This window comes from Enhydra lutris, unplaced genomic scaffold (assembly GCF_002288905.1).
Source record: "Enhydra lutris kenyoni isolate GAN:26980312 unplaced genomic scaffold, ASM228890v2 scaffoldscaffold16, whole genome shotgun sequence".
Taxonomy (NCBI): domain Eukaryota; kingdom Metazoa; phylum Chordata; class Mammalia; order Carnivora; family Mustelidae; genus Enhydra; species Enhydra lutris.
Window position 1 is genome coordinate 15,466,584 of NW_019154100.1, and position 13,153 is coordinate 15,479,736.

Here is a 13,153-nt window from a genome sequence, read left to right on the forward strand (position 1 = left end):
AATATCAGAAATATACTGTGTATCTGTTCATGTCCTGTAATTCTTTGGAGAGTCACAAACTGTTATAATACTTAACAGTTATTCCTCCAAGAATGCATTTTCAACACTTGGGGGCAATATCACCCCCACTGAGTATGTACAATATATATCTATGCTTCTTTTTTCTTTCTATAGATACTATATTTATCTAAACATGTTGATTTTTTTTATCATCAGAAAGGATATAACCATTTTTTTAAAGATTTTATTTATTTATTTGACAGACAGAGATCACAAGCAGGCAGAGAGGCAGGCAGAGAGAGAGGAGGAAGCAGGCTCCCTGCTGAGCAGAGAGCCTGATGTGGGGCTCGATCCCAAGACCCTGAGATCATGACCTGAGCCGAAGGCAGCGGCTTAACCCACTGAGCCACCCAGGTGCCCCGGATATAACCATTTTTATTTTTAGTCATATGTACCTCTAGTAGATCTGATTAATGTGAAGTAAAAGGTAACTGAATATTTCTCCTAGTACTTATAGTGGTTGGTTACAATATGCATGTATTATAGTCAAGTTTTTTAAACCACTGAAAGAATGAATGAATTAGTAGTTTAGATTAGAATTAGTTTTGTAAGAACTGAAGAAGTTTCCATTTGTAGAAGGTCAATATATGTAGGTGGTCAGGGATCATAACTTTTAAATGATACATAATTTGGAATAATTGATAAGCAAAGAACAAAATACAAATCCTTAACTTTCCTTTTGAAAGACGACATCTTACATTTTTAAAAACCAAAAGCATGGCATTGGTAACTTTCAAACAAACAGCAAAAATAAATAAAATAAAATAAAATAAAATAAAATAAAATAAAATAAGCAATTTAAATAAAAAAGAGTAAAACAGCAACAAAGTTCACCAATCTCTACTCTCATAGTTGTTTTCTGGACCACAGCAAGAAATGGAGATATGGTTGCTATACTTTCCTCAAATGTAAAAGATGGATTAGTTAACAAAGGCAAAAAGGGTTCTAAAGGTCCATTTTAGAAATGGAATTTTACTCCTCTGGGACACAACTTGAGAACACTCTAAGTAACTAACAAGCTAACCTTTTATGTGTATTAGACATTGGGAGGAATAGTATTTCCAGGCTGGCTTCCCAAGGTACCTCCTCTAGAAAGTCCTCCTGGAAAGAGTTTGTTTCACCCAATTATGATCCCCAAAGGAGAATTAGGAGAATTCCTCCTTCTTGGCTCTCAAAGGTGACATTTTTCCATAGCTCTAAATTATGTGTAAATGTTTCTTACTGTCCTTCATTTGATAAACTCCTTAGGATCTTGATTACAAGTGTGTCCTTAGTCATTGACACAGAGAAGGTGTCAAATGCTTGCTGGAGGATGAATGGATATCCAGTAAATGGATAGCAGGCTCCTGAACGGCCTTGCTCTACAAATATAAACAAATTTCAAATATTTAAGCAATGTTATGAGCAATGACTTTCTGAAAACAAAAATCTGTTGGACAATTGGCAAGGGCTGACTACCTGAGTAGAAATGGCTTTTAGATTAAAATTTGCTCTAAAAATGAAACAAGATGAAACCAGAGAGGGAGACAAACCATAAGAAACTCTTAATCTCAGAAAACAAACTGAAGGTTGCTGGAGGGGAGAGGGTGGGACGGATGGGGTGACTGGGTGATGGACATTGGGGAGGGTAGGTGCTGTGGTGAGTGCTGTGAATTGTGTAAGACTGATTAATCACAGACTGGTACCCCTGAAACAAATAATACATTATATGTTATTAAAAAAAAAAGAAAAAGAAAATTAAAAGCTACACTCAACTGAATATATTTCTCACATTTGTAGGTTTATCTCATTTAAAAACAATAATAACAACATTCTTTGTGATTTCGAAAGCAGTGATATTTATGGGGCCAAAAGCAAAGTATCTGAAATATATAATTCAGAATCATAGCTTGTACAAATATGACCTTTTTAAAAATTTATTAGATGAAGGGTTTGTACTCGATGCCCATAGAACACTTTTGAAAGCAACCCCCTGACTTTCTTACTTTTAATCAACCACAGGACAGGAGAAAAAAACAGTATAATAGAAAGAGGATTGGCCTCAGAGGGTCATGGATTTGAATACTGGCTCCAACACAAGGCAAATCACCTTATCTTTCTAGATCTCAGTTTCCACATCTATATAATGGATATAAAATCTATTTTCCAAAATTGCTGTGGGGGAGAAACGAGCTGATGTATTTAAACTGCAGAGTTGGTACTCCATAAAAGCCACGTTTCTTGTCGGTTGGAACTTTACTCTGATGTCAGACGATAGATCTCAACTCTCAGTCAGTCCTCATTGATGCCATATTTATATTCCTGTGACCTTCTGGATGACTTTTAGAAATGTCCTTGACACCTGGGAACACTCAGCCTGACTTCCTACCCACGTTTAAAACAATTTTCTACCTTCCCATCTATGTGTGGACCAATTCTTGGTCTCTAATAATTATCCTCCTCCGGCCAGGGACTGGCACACCAGAACCCTCCTCTGGTCTCTGGTGGTTGGCGGGCTTGACGCCTGACACAGCAGGCCAGTCATCTTGCCTCTAAGATCTCATTATAGGGTTCAAAAAGTCCAGCATGGTAGTTGAAGGAGAGAGAGAATTGACAAGAAAGCACAACAGAGAAAGTAATCTCAAGAAAGTAAAATAGAATAGATGCTCAAAACAGAACAGTTTCTAAAAAGGAGGCAAAAGAATGGCCTCATATCTGTAACTTCCTTAAAACCTAGAAAGTCTTCCTTGAATGAGGGTCACCAATGATACTTAAGTCAGATTCTTGGTATTTGAAGAACAATGTGTCTTTGAACTTCATAATAGTGATTTCACTTCTTTGTGATCTTCCTGAATTCCCTTTTATATTTAAAATGTTCCTTTTGTCCTGAATTCCTTCTCAAGTTTAAAAATAGCCGTTTGACTACAGGCATTTCATGTAAGCACATCAAAGAAAGCTACAAATCTTCTTTGTATCTGTATGACACACTCTAAATAAAACTCAGGTTTTTATTCTTGGTTCACTTTTATATTCCAAATTGAAGTTACACCCTGTTTCCATTCTGTCAAATATTATCAATGCTTATTAGTTTATCAAATATATTTCAGGGCAACACAGTCCACCCAGAAAAGAAGTTAATTATGAACGAAAGCCTTACCTTTGTTAGGAAGATGGGTATCATTTGAGTCAATAAAGGAAGCCATTATCAGAAAGGCATTCAGGAAGCAGAACCTCATTGCCTCAGGTGTGTGTATGGAGGAGACCTAAAAATAATTTAGCATTTAGAGTTGGAACAGATATTTTTTCCTATACATACACACATTCTCACACACACCCCCAAAATCCACTCAGAATTCTTAAAATAATAAATGTTATCAGTTAAAATAGAGGAAAAAGCCATGACATTTGTTATAAATAGTTCTTGTTATTTGAATCATTTATGACACAATTGAAGATATCAGTGCTTGATTCTGGATGATGTAATCTTACAGCAGGAAGAAGCATCGGTAGGTAGCTCACCTAGTTTGATATCAGCACCATATTCTACAGCACATCCAGCCATACTTAATAAGATTTGTTAATTTACTTAAGCCTTCAGTATCTAATATAATTGTCAAGAATACTCCACACCATTGTTTCTCAAACTAACTGCCCTGACTCATTACTTATCTATACTAAACACCCTCCAAATTTAATAGCTAAAATCGACCTACGATTATTATCTCACAGTATCTCTCAATCAAGAATCTAGAAACAACTCAGTTGGGTGTTTCTGGCTCAGGGTCTCTTTTGAGATTGTAGTCAAGCTGTGGGCTAGAGCTGCAGTCATCTGGAGGGAAATCTGCTTCTAAGCTTGCTCATGTGGTGGTTGGCAGTCCCAGCTCCTTGTGACTACAGGCTATACAGCTCAGTTTTTCACCACACGGGTTTCTCCGTAGGGCCGCCGATGACATGGCTTCCCAAGTGCAAATAACCCAAAAGATAGAAAACTCAAGATGGAGGCCCCAGTCTTTTATGACTAGCCTTGCAAGTCACAAACCATCACTTCTGTTGTATGCTATTGGTCACAAAGACCAATCCAATGTGAGAGAGGGATGGCACAAAGCAGTGAATATCAGGAGGCTGTCATCATTTGTGGACCATTTAGAGGTCTCTATAAGACTTTTTTTTTTTTAAGATTTTATTTATTTATTTAAGAGAGAGAGAATGGGCAGGGAGGAGGGTGGGGGGAAGGGGCGAGGGAGAAGCAGGCTCCCCGCTCAATCCCAGAGCCCTAAAATGATGACCGGAGCCTAAGGCAGATGCTTAACCTACTGAGTCACGCAGGCGCCCCATAAGGACGTTTTTCTCTTAAAAATATCCAATCTGTCACAGAGTCAACAGATTTATTTGCCATTCGAATGTATTCAAAATGGCTTCCAAAATTAGACTGAAGGCTCTACTGCAACAAGGACTTTATCTTATACATGGCTGTATTCCTACACATAGTTGAGTGATGTCTTGAAGGATTTAGTAAAATCATCCTATTTTTAAAGCTGCTAAACCAATGTTCCAGGCTAAATATTTGCATCCCCCTCAAAACACATATGTTGAAGCCCTACCTGGAATGTTATAACATTGGGAGAGAAGGCCTCTGGGAGGTAATTTGGGTTAAATGAGATCATGAGAGTGGGGCCCTCAAGACAGATTAGGGGCTTTAAAAGAAGAGAAAGGGATTTCTCTCCTACCCCCCACCCACTTCTCCCCCTTCCCTCTCTCAGTCCCTCTCTTATTCCCTCCTTCCCTCCCCAACGGTCCCTCCTTTCCACCCTCTCCCCTCCCCATGCTCCCCTTCCCCCTTCACAAGCAGGCCATGTTGGCACACAGGAAAAAGCCAAGCTATGAAGAGAGAGCCCCAGAACACGACCATGCTGGCACCATGATATTGTATTTCCAATATTAAGAACTGTGAGAAAATAAGTGTCAGGCACCTATTCTATAGTATTTTATAATGGCAGCCTGAGCAGACTAAGACACAAAGGAAATCGAGAACTTAGAGGAACAATACCATTTAGGAATTTAATACTCTAGGGTTGGGATATGTCTAATAATAACTGAACTAAATCCCTTATGCTGAAGTTCGAATGTATTTCCTACTATTAAATTCTCTATTCAATATTCATTACCACAGTGTACCAGGCATTGTCTTACATGAGAAGTGCACAGATAATACAGCATCCCCAACCAAATGGGAAGCATAAGCTAAAAGTAGAGATACAATAGCAACAAAACACCCCTTTGAAAGGGCTTTTCATGACATGACCCCATGGTTCTCCTACTCACTCTCTCTAGCATATTAATCTGTCTTATTTTCAACATAGGATTCAGCTTGTATAAGATTTTCCAACTCGTGTACATATGTGTCCTAGTTTTTGTTTCCTTCCTGACCCCTCCTCTCTCCTCCTCCGCCTACCACAAGTTGTAAGCTCTGGAAAGTAGGGTGGATCCCAGTGGTCTTAAGGATTGTTTACAAGCCTGCCTAAAACTGGACTTGGCTCAAACTAAGCATGCACCATGTACCCCTTGAATGAATACAGTTAACTAGAGGCACGTTCAAGGCAAGATGGAATCTTTCACTCTCTTCTATAAATCCTGTCTCCAAGTGTCCATGACAGGACCTCAAATTCTACTTTTTCTTGTTTATGCTTTCGCTTAGGGTCTTGCCTCACAGGGTTTGTTCTGCCACCGAGTACCCTTCTGCTAGATTCTGCAATTGTGTGGAGCCACAGAAGGAGCCCAATATTCTTGCTTCTGTGCAGTGATTCTGCTTTTATCATTTACATTACTTAATTTAGTTTGGAACTAAGTGATGTCAATGGGAGTTTTGCATGAATAAGGACGGCAAATGAATCTGTTCCAATTAAATGGAAATTAAAGAGACATTTTCGAGGACATTTATTCTAAAAATTGATCTGCTTTGCAATTAGTCTCACGTAAAATTATTTTTTCAGTAGTCATGGAAATCACAGGTAGCCCACTAACCCAAGATGAGTAAAGTAGACAATTTCCTCAAAATTATAAAAACTTGAATGGGAAAAGTGTTTTGTTTTGTTTTGTTTTTTAATTAGAATTTTTTGTTGTTGTTAATTTTTAACTGTTCTCATTTGTGAAACATAGGAGGGTGAGGGATGAGTGGGAAGAAACACTGAGTTCTGCTCTGGGCACTGAACACTTTATATATTGCTTGATTTTCTCATGGGGTCTTGAGAACAGCACTAGCACTAGCAGTATTAGTGGCCCTTTTTAAAGTCAAGGAAACCCTGAACTTGATTATTTCGAGATCGCTTGAGAGCCTTTATGATTTCCTGGAACTGTCCCATCATGCAACCTTTCACAATCGCTGTTCTTACAAAGTATACTTTTCCAAATACACACTTGATTTTTAGGTTCAATCACTGAACAAGCTACCCACCTACTTTTATACTTTCCATTTCCCTCTGCTGAAAAAAATCTGTTTACTGGGTTAGCAAAATCCACAGAAAGGGATATGCTATGAGAGCAAGCCTCCCGCTAATCTACACCCCCTGGGGGTTAGCCTTGGTGAGAAAAAGCTGAAGACAGTGTGGTCCCTAAGTTTATTATTAATTATTAGCATAATTTCACACATATGCTAATAATGCAGGTTAACCAAGCCCCCCTGAGTAAAATGTATCTGCCTAAAAAGTCAAGTCTCAAAACTGCTTAGGTATATGTGGCAAAGTAGACATTAAATCTGAAGCATTATTTCCAATAACAATTATAAAGCTCGATTCACATAAAGATTCACATTCAGAAATGTGGGGCAACTTTATAAAGTCTGATAAAATTTCTTCAATAAAATGGGCATCTCTGTGAAACAAATTAAATAAGTAAATAAAAATAAAGTGAAGGAAACCGGTACTCAAAAAGTGAAAGGATTCACCCACAAGTCATAGAATGAGTGAGCAGAGAAACAGAGACATAAACCTCAGGTCATTCAACTCCCATTCACCTCAAGACATGAATGAAGGGATGCTGAAGAATTGTGCAAGTCTAGTTTCAAGTACTTTCTAAGGTGTAGTCTTGATGACTGTGATTACACAATAAAGGGAACACAGTTCTCAAAGTTTGTCCTGAGGGAAGGATGTTATCTTGGAACACTAATAGGTGTTGGGGTGGGGTGGGGGGGTGCTGTGCTGGGGTAAGTTTAAGAAATGCTGAGTTGAAAGCAATTAAGTTAATTTAAAATAAAATAAAACAAATAACCCGTTGGCACTTACCAGAGCCTTTAATATGAGAAGGTTCCCAGTGAACTAAATTTCAGTGGAGGTGGTTTAGGGCCACCTAGAGTTGGGGATGGTGAGGGGTTGGGGTTGAGACAGAGTAAACTTATCAAAAGTGTTTGAACACCGACTATTTTTCCCTGGCAGAACATTGTGTAGGACTAAAGCTCGTGCAAATTTTCTGAGCAAAAACAAAGCAGCAAAGCAGCAGTAGGAGTCGACCCCAAGGGCTACTAATTCTATTGATTTAATATCACCATGTGGACATAAAAGACATTCTTTCCTAAGAAATGGTTACAATAGGAATAGGAGAAAATTGGTATTGATTAGTATTGATGAAATGATACTCACATTTCCATTTTTGTTCCATTTTTGTTTTTTTGGTTTTTTTTTTTTTTTTCTGTAGTGCCCTAAGGCTATCAGTCTCTCTGGCACCTAGAGCCTTAATGAGCTCATTCAGGAAAAAGGAGAAATTGTTTGTCACATGGAATACCAGAGCATCTTTTATAAAGAGTTTGGGGTGCTTGAGTAGTTCATCAGTTTGGTCCGATTGGGGATTGGTAAAATTAAAACAAAACAAAACAAAACAAAACCAAAACAAAACTATGTAAGTGTTAACATAAAGTTAACAGTCTTTATTTTGCCAGATAAGAACCCAAAGAATATCAGAAAAGGCATGGGTGCGGGTGGGTAGATATCAGTGGAGAAAGGGGAAATACCTTTAACTCTAAAGTTCTTTTATAAAGGAAGAATACATTGTAATGAAACATTTTTAAAATACAAAGGGCATATAGTTGAAAAAGTTCTAAGAATTATTTACTACGATCTCATACCGCCTATGTATTATATATGTATGTATATGTGTGTGTGGGTGCCTTACTGTCTTCAAGCTGCTAAAACAAACATACACTGGCTGATTTAGAAACATTAAGACTACAAGTCCAGCATTAGGGCACCAACATGGTCATGTCCCAGAAAGAGCCCTCTTCTGGATCACAAATTCCCTACTTCTCTTGTATTCTCACACAGCAGAGGGTGGACACAGGGAGCATTCTTGCAACTTTTACAAGGATGTTAATCCTATTCATGAGGGCTTTACCCTCATGACTTCATCTAATTCTATTTATTTCCCAAAGGCCTGACCTCCTAATACCATCATATTGGTGGATAGGGTTTCAACATATGAATTTGGGAAGGACATAAATATGCAGACCATTATAACTTGTGAAAAGATTTTACTGTGTAGGCACTTGACTGTGAGCCAGAAGTGGAAAACCACTATCCTAACGTCAATCCCCGAACCAAAGTATGGGCCCCTCAATCTCTTATTTTAAACCCTCATTATTTTTCAGAGCACAGAAAAGAAATACATACCTCAGTGCACTGCATCTTATATAACACTTAAATGCTATGGAACTCTGGAATGTTACATAGCACTATTTCTCCAATAAAACATGAATATTCGCAAAAAAAATCAAGTAAATGTAGACTGTAACAAGGCTTGATATTAGTACAGGTAAGGATACAACGTTTAAACTACCTTTTAATCTTCAGAGTATTTTCAGATCTACGTCATCAATCCCCAACCCCCACCCCCAAATATGGCTCTCCATTGAATTAATGAGGCTTAGTGAAACAACTTATTTGATTTCAGTCTTATATTTTGTGAAATTGACCTCAGCTACATTTTATTGTCTACAAGCACTTTCTCTTATGATTCTAGGTATGGGGTTTAGCAGTAAACTTAATCCCTTTTGGTTGGGAAGAATTGATGGAATGCCATTCACTGGGAAAAAGGAAGAATGCTAAATAATAAGTAGGTAACTATGGGAGAAAATTATTTCCACAACTAAACTGAAGAATGTGTATCTGTGAATTTTATTTATTAATGAGAGGCAGCATAGCGCAGCAATTAAGAACATGGCTATAGTTTGACATCTGGGGTCCCTAAATGCTTTTGCTTTCATGGGCTGCTTCCTACATTGAAAAAAAAAAATTTTACTTATATATATATGTATATACACACATATATATATAATTTTATTGTTATTTTTAAAGTCTGTTGGCATAAGGAATTATCATGTATTCAATATTATTACATTCATATTTATTATATAATCAATGTTACTATGTTAATTTTTTACTTCTGATTTTCGAAGAAATTCAAATTGAAACATTTTTGTGACCCCCTAAAATATGGTGAGCCCTTGGCACTGTCTGTATGCTTAATGGAGAAGTCAGCCCCTGTCAGGAACAAAGATTCTGGAGCCAGACTGCATGGGTACAAATCATGCCTTCTCTGCTTAACAGATGGGGGACGTGAGGTAAGTTACTTTACTTTCCTGGGCCTTCATTTATTTTGTGAAATGGGGAAAATAAAATATCTACATCACAGTGTTGATAAAAGGATAAGAGAAATTATCTTTTGTCAAACAGATCAATGCTTGTCACATTCACTTTCTCTCAGATTATATACATTTGATTATTTTAAAAAATTTGATATCACAGCTAAAATTTTTCTGAATGGAAACAAGCTGCTTCTTGCCTAGGAAGACAAATAATAATAAAAAAGATAACGCTGGATTTAGCTGAGAGAAAATGGGAGGGGAAGAAGACATTAAGAAAGGATACATTCCTGGGGCCAGGCTGCCTGATTCCGAGCTTGCTTCTGTCACTTAATAGCTGTGTGTGATCCTAGGCAGGTTGTCTAATCTCTCTAAGCACTGTTTTGACACTTTTGAAATGTAGATTAAAAATAGCATTCATGGGGCGCCTGGGTGGCTCAGTGGGTTAAGCCTCTGCCTTCAGCCCAGGTCATGATCTCAGGGGCCTGGGATCAAGCCTCACATCTGGGCTCTCTGCTCAGCAGGGAGCCTGCCTCCCCCCTCTCTCTGCCTGCCTCTCTGCCTATTTGTGATCTCTCGCTATCAAATAAATAAATAAAATCTTAAAAAAAAATAGCACGCAGCTTACAAGGTTATTGTTGGCTTAAATGACCACTTAATGATATACTTAATAATAGTGGGTACATAATAAATAATAATAAAATCAACACTTATTTTTATTTCTTTAAAACTTTTCCACTTCTCCCTTTTTACTGCAACCTTTTTGGGGAATCCAGCTCACAGTTCCAATTATACAGAGCGACAGCAGTCAATAGGGAGACTAGAGTGTATGAAGAAATATGAAACTTGAACACTAAGGAAATCCTACAATATAAATAAAAACTCTATCATTAAAAAATTATCTTTCTTGGGGCGCCTGGGTGGCTTAGTGGGTTAAGCATCTGCCCTCAGCCCAGGTCATGATCCCAGGGTCCTGGGATGGAGCTTCGCCTTGGGCTCCTTGCTCAGCGGGGTGTCTGCTTCTTCCTTTCCCTCTGACTCTCCCTCCGGCTTATGCTCTTGCTTGCTCACTCTTTCAAATGAATAAATAAAAAATCTTAAAAAAAAAATCTTTCTCACCATTCTTTCACTAATCTCCACAAACACAAATCCTTTCCTAATTTGTATTATCAATTTAGCTATTACTAAAAAAGGGGGGGGCAGGCAGGGAAGTAGGGAGAAAAAAATTAGGATTTGGGAAAGAAATGTTAAGTGTAACTTCCAATTAATTTGCTGTATGTATTATTGGTTCTAAAGAAGAATCTCAGATAAATGACCATTATCAAGAAGAACTGAAACATTTATATGTAAGCCAGTCCTTAATATTTACAAAATAAAATAATATTTGGGGAGAAAAATACAAATGAAGGCCCATCTAAGTGTGGGGCTCTGAAAAGTGATGCGTCCCCTCTTGTGTTAGGACAGAACTACTTAGATGTTTCATTATTCTCTCCTAGTCTCCCACACTTTTTTTTCCCCAGGCAAAGAACTTTATTAACCTTGTTTCAAACTTTACTCCCAGGCTTCCTCAGCTTAATTAGCTGCAAAGAATGAATTGTGTGTAAGCAAAAACTGGAAAGAGCTGCGGTGTCCAAGGGGCCTGGGTTTAAAAATATTAGAGATCTAGATTTTATCAGATCCATGAACAAAATTTACAGGTAGTCATAATATAAGATAGCAGCTTCCCAGTAACTTCTTCAGGTTTTCCCTTCTTCAGAAGCTGACTCAATTCAGTTTACCTCATTCTTGGAAGCTTCATGAAAATTCTCCACAAAATGTGGAAGTTCATCATCATCATCATCCTCTCTGGTACCAAATGGGGCTTTTCCTCCCACAGACTGTGTGGGCAGAGCTTCAGCCAGTCTTCTTCAGCTAGTCAGACTGTCTGCACCAAGTTGGTTTAAGATACTGGGAAGCACGTCTGTCAGCTGCTTTGTCTCAGTGTGGTCTATGATGGAGAAAGTGTTCTCTTCCAGTGATGTCTGAACTGTGGGGTTGTTAGAATGGATCACTGTTCCTTGGTTTGTGAACATATTCCTTTCTTCAATACCAGAGATACTGTTTATCCCTAAATTCTTTTGGGAGAACTGAAGTTTTTTTTATCATCTGCTGTAGCCATTCTATGAGCCATCTACTTTCCTCAAGCAGTCCCTTTCCCACCAGGGCACACTTGTGCTTGCAGTTTGGCGAATTTCTCTTGGTTCATGATAGTTTCTTTCATCTTGTTGGAGCAAAAATGGAACTGAGTCAGGGAATAGGGTTGGCGCTCAGGGAGTCTCAGGTGGACCAGCTGAGATTAGGGCACACAGGTGGGGAAGCAAGATGGCAGCTAGAGTTCTCATGCACTTTTAAGAATGAAAGTGGTAGGATGGATATGTGTGTTTCTTATTCATAATCTCATTTTAATGGTTGGCGTGTGTTCAACAAAAGTCTAATTCAATGAAGTGGCATATCTTTAATGGAAGAATAACAAAGAATGGGAATTTGCATTTCCTGTTTGATAAAATGAATACAATATATGGAATTAGGAAATGCCTATTAATATTGTCAGGAGGTGATTTATGTACTATTACAAAAGATTTCCTTTCCCACTGAAGTCCTATAGACTGGCATTTTCTAAAAAGAAGAGTTGAAAATTGTGTATGTAAACATAAAATTACTTTTTAAAATATGGGGCAAAGGAAAGTATGTAGAACATATTTGTCTATTCATATGAGATTTTCCTACAATTTGACTGCTTAGCTTATTTTCTGTGGGTTAAGGAAACCAAGGATGACTTCTCTGGTGATGTAAAAGTTTCATAGACACTTCATAAGACAGGCTGCATCCCACCATGGTATTATTTATTTGGGGTTATTCATACTTGTAGTTAGCTATTTGTATTATCATTTCTTTGGGGGAATGGGTGAAAACTTACTTTATAGGATAGAAATTCTTGTACTTCCATAAGCACAAAGTGTGGCCAGGAAGTTTTACTGAGAGAATTATTTTTTTTAAAAGATTTTATCCATTTATTTGAGAGGGAGAGAGAGTGAGATCACAAGCAAGGGGGAGAGTAGAGGGCAAAGGAGACTCCCCTCTGAGCCAGAGCCCGATGTGGGACTTGATCCCAGAACCCTGGAATCATGACCTGAGCCAAAGGCAGACACTTAAATGACAGGGTCACCCAGGTGCCCAGGATTAATCATTCTGATTTAATTTTCATAGACTGAAAGATAATGGCTTAAGATTCTTTATGTTCTAGACTTGACATTGCCTACTCTCTAACTCTGTGAAACTCATTTTTTAAAAATTTATTTATTTATTTAATTTTTTAAAACATATATTTTTATCCCCAGGGGTACAGGTCTATGAATCGCCAGGTTTACACACTTCACAGCACTCACCAAAGCACATACCCTCCCCAATGTCCATAACCCCACCCTCCCTCTCCCAACCCCCCTCCCCCCA

The 13,153-nt window shown here is 38.0% G+C and overlaps 1 pseudogene; it reads right to left on the minus strand.

Moving 5' to 3' along the window:
* Positions 1–11,433: 11,433 nt before the first annotated feature.
* Positions 11,434–11,924, minus strand: LOC111147428 (annotated as a pseudogene).
* Positions 11,925–13,153: the final 1,229 nt, after the last annotated feature.